The sequence below is a fragment of the Apodemus sylvaticus genome, chromosome 21, assembly GCF_947179515.1.
Source record: "Apodemus sylvaticus chromosome 21, mApoSyl1.1, whole genome shotgun sequence".
NCBI classification, from domain to species: domain Eukaryota; kingdom Metazoa; phylum Chordata; class Mammalia; order Rodentia; family Muridae; genus Apodemus; species Apodemus sylvaticus.
The window spans coordinates 38168129-38172927 of record NC_067492.1 but is presented as its reverse complement, the minus strand read 5'-3'; positions in this window follow the sequence as shown (position 1 = coordinate 38172927).

Genomic DNA, 4799 nt, shown 5'->3' with positions numbered 1-4799 from the left:
GGATGTAGATATGGATATATGTTCTGGGTGTAGATATGGATATATGCTCTAGGTATAGATATGGATATATGCTCTGGGTATGGATATAGGTATATGCTCTGGGTGTAGATATAGATATATGCTCCAGGTATGGATATGGGTGTATGCTCTGGGTGTGAATATGGGTATATATGCTCTGGGTATAGGTATGGATATGTGTTCAGAGTATAGATGTGTATATATGCTCTGGGTATAGGTATGGATATGTGTTCAGAGTATAGATGTGGATATATGCTCTGGGTGTAGATATGGGTATGTGCTCTGTGTGCAACACTTTTTTTAAAAGTTTTATTCACTTATTATATGTAAGTACACTGTAGCTGTCCTCAGACACTCCAGAAGAGGAGATCAGATCTCCTTACAGATGGTTGTGAGCCACCATGTGGCTGCTGGGATTTGAACTCAGGACCTTTGGAAGAACAGTCACTGCTCTTAACCAATGAGCCATGTCTCCAGCCCCTGTGTACAACACTTGACAAGAGAACACTGTAGTCTTTTATTGCTGTGTCACCAATGAGCAAGTGACTCACAGTCCTCTTTCCTCACTGTTGCCATGGGCCTAACACTGAGATTTGGCCTAGATGGACTTTGCTTAGGTTATTTATTTTTTTTAATAATACATTTAATTTCATTTTATGTGCATTGGTGTGAGGGTGTCAGATTTGGAGTTAGATAGTTGTGAGCTACCATGTGGATGCTGGGGATGGAACCCTGAGCCATCTCTCCAGCCCCTCTGCGTAGAATCTTATGAGGCTGAAGGTCCCTCAAGCTGTGCACTTGCTGTCATTGAGGGAAGCTGGTCAAGGTTCCTTACCATTCCCCAACTGAGGCGCTCTTGCTTTCCCCTCTATTGACACTGCTATCCCTGCCATCAATACTTCTTTATTCCCTCCACAAATGTTCTTGCGGAGCATCAGCTCATTTATTGTAGCAAGAGGTTGAAACCTAACTCCAAGAAGAGACTCCTTTATGTTAGCGTAACCAGAATGACATCACTGACTGATTTCAAAACAACTGATCTGTACCTAACCCCTGGCATAGTTTCCTCCCACGTTCATGCGGAGGGGACAGTGTGGGTGTGTGCACCTGGGATGGGGATTTTAGAGCCCTGTGTGAGAGGTCCACCTACTGCAAGGGATCACAAAAGGATCCGAGGAATATTCCTTCACAGGGTGTGAAAGTGTTAGGTGGTAGAGGCTGGCTCCATTGAGGATTTCTCAGGCGTATGCTAAGAACTGATGCAGAAGTCATTGATGTGTGCCCAGTAACGCCACAGCTAGGTCCCTGGGACAGTGACATGGTGAAGCTTTAGTGCAAGGATGGCAGCCAGGCTGAGTGACACCCCATCCAGTGGGAGTGGTTTCCTGGAAGTCCTGAGGCCATTGTTGAGTTGGAGTGGATCCACGCGAGGATCTGTCTATCCACAAGGTTTTCTGGAGTTAACACCCTGACTGAGAACACGGACCATCTCAGCACTTAAGAAGATAATTTCAGATTTTGTACCTCTGGAAAGGAAAATAGCAAGTCTATTTTCCAGGACTCTGCAGTTTAATCTGTCATCTCGCAGAGAAGATCAAAATAACAAACATTAATAAGAAGCTCAAGCCTTTTCCAAATGTCAGGAGCTGGAACAAAATAGACAGTGGAGTCCGGCGGGACTCTGCCCTACCTGGACTTCTCCCAGTACAAACATCAGGTCTTGGGGATTTCTAATGATCTCTTCCAGGACATGAGACTCTGCATGTGTACCTCAGTGATGGATGGGAGAGGGGGGGGGTCCCTCGATGATAGGTTTGAGTCACCAAGGGAAGGAGATGTTAAGGCTCTGTGTGTAAGTCACAGACATGCTCAGTTTCTTACCGCCTCACATGGTGTACAAGTAGTTTTATGGCACTCACAGCAAACAGGAAAAAACTCTCACAGACTTCATAGACACTATTTGCTGAGTGACCAAAAAAATCTGCGGCCTTGTGTGCTTGTTATATCCAAGGAGAAGGCTCGAGAAGACAGGCTTTAGTGCTGGGAAGCCCCAGGTATAACTGGCATTACTCTAGCTGGTATGGAAGACTAGATAACTTTCATCAGGAACTCACTGTGTAACCCTTTCCTGTGTAAAAGTGGGATTGGCTCCCCTCCTGCACTGATACGGAACTTAGCTGCCTTGGCCGACTGAAGGGGTCAGGTGGAACTCCTGTCTGGGATGCTAGGTTTGATCATTTGACTTCCAAGGGCTATTGGATGTTTATGAGTGTGATGTGGCCAGAGATTGAAACTGTCTTGAGGACATCACAGGGGGAGAATACATGTAGGCCAGCCACCTCTCCTGACCAGCCTACAGCTCGGAGCCACACCATCAGGGAAAGTGAGATTTCACTCCCACCCCACACCTATATGAACAAAAATACACATGTATGTCTTTCTACTCTTGACTTGTGGAATGAATGCATTGTTATGTGACTCTTCTGTGACAGTCTTCTGGCGGGGAGAGTTGACTTCAGACCTTGGGTTAGACACTCCTAGTCCCTCAGTTGTGTTACATGGAAGGAAGGTTGGGGAGTGGTCAGTTCCTTACTGGGCTGTTGTGAGGACCATCTGGCACATGTACTGTCACAGATAAGGACACTGACCAAGCAGCTAACATGCCCTTGTCGTTATCACGATAAAGAGACTGACCCCAGGCCCAAGGTTTTCTTCTTGGACTTCATTCTAACTCTGGCACTTAGGAGATATTTGCTACATGCTGCTGCAGAGCCGTGCGTGGGAGTCACTTCACAAACAGGCCCACGGCCTCTCTAGCAAGGGACTTTCGGGCAGTGGGGGTCCAGAAAAGGGGAAATCATTTGAAATGTAAATAAATATATCAATAAATTAAAAAAAAATTCATCTACTGACACATCAGTCCAGGCCAGGGTTATATTATCTCCAGTGGGTCCTTCTTTGCTGTTGTGAATTGCCACGTTGAGAGTTCAGGTTTCCTCTAAAAAAAAAAAATACACCTTCTTCCTGTCTTTAGTTGCTCTGCCCTCCAACTATATGTAAATGGTTCTTTTTAAATGTTGCCAGGAGGATTGTTGACTTTCATGTATTACATTAAATTGATTATCAGTTCTCTAAGCCTATCAGTTTACCTCTTCAGGTGTCAGTAGTGATCAGCACATTGTCCTTACAATTGGTCCTCTCAGGTATTTTTTTTTTAATTCCTTTGCTATTGCATGCATGGGTGAAGTCTTTCCAACTTGCCCTGACCTGGGGTCATCTCAGATGAGAACCTCAGCTTATCTCAATCACTGCACCCTCATTGGAAGACCACTGACAGTTTATCTGCATCACCAACAGCATCCTACCACTTGGCCATTGAGTGTCCATCTCCAGAATTGACTTCTTGTATCTGCCTCCTAGGACCACTCAAAAAAAAAAAAAAGAAGAAGAAGCATAGACCTGGATCTTCTCATTCAGGCTTGATGACTGCCGCCTCTTGTCATGAAGGCCTGGCCACACACAAAGGCCTACAGTAACATTCAGAGCACAAACCTCAGTGGTTTTTAGCCTTAGAGGAGCAGGCAAGCAAGAAGACTCACTGCTGGATAGATAGAGACAGGAGTGAGGGTCTGGGCTGCCAGAGACAAGCTGCCCTTTCCTAGGGTGTGGGCCAAGACATGCCGACGACTACTAAAGAGGCAAGAACTGGACATTGTAGGAATAGGGTTTAGTGGGCAGAGCCCAGAATTCTATGCCAGAAGAAGCAAGGTCCTCATGGGAGCATCGAGGGACAGGCAGATGGTGACTCAAGGCTGAGGTGTGAACACCCTCCTGAATAGGCATTCATACTTTCAAAGGGTAAAAGTGTCCAGACTGCTTGGTCTTCAACCCCTGGCTGTGATAGCCATTAGCTGTGTGATCTTGGGCAAATTACAGAATATCTCTGAACCTTCCTTTCCTAAGTGATAGTAGGACAATTACCCAATGACACAACTTTCCCCATTGTGTCCTCATTTAAATTTAAAGCACAGAATATGTGAAGGTGTATGGTCTGTATGGGTAGCCACAGTGAAGGAGCGTGGTGCGGGCCAGACACATTATATAATTCAGAATCATTCAGCCTTTAGAGAAGAAATATGGTCCGCAAATCACTTATTATATAAAATCTCAGCATGGCTTGGGGCTGCATTCTGTAAGCAAAGGCATGAATATTTATGCAGTGAGATGTATGAATATTTAGATCAAATAAAAACTATAAATAGCTTTGCACCAATTTAGGTCTGGTTCTGTTACCATACAAGATCAAAAACAAAACAAAAGAAAAGCAAAACAAACAAACCAATGAAGACAGAAGCAAAACCCTTAGAGTTTCTAAAGCTTTGGGGATTTGAGAAAGGGATACAGTGGATCATAGCATTTTATTGCTGGCATGCTTTGAGTCTGTGGAAGAGTACTGGGCCAATGACAAGCGAATAAGCAAAGTCCTTCAGCTCAGATTGTCAAGAAGGGTGTTGCCCAAGAGGGAACTTCCAGCTCGGGCTCTCGGGATGGACAGGTCTCAATGGCTGGATGCAGACCAGCAGTATGAGTCATGACAGTAGGCAGAAAAGCAGTGTTAGGTGAGTGGCTCTGAGCTTTTAAAGACACAAATGGTACTGGGTAATGAAGAACTCATCACAGGAATGTGTGTGTCCTACAGGATCTCAGAGACTGATGTCACTGGGATTGACCTTAGTTAGCATCTCTGGCAGCTCTGTGTCTGGGATGGAGCCTGCCAGGCC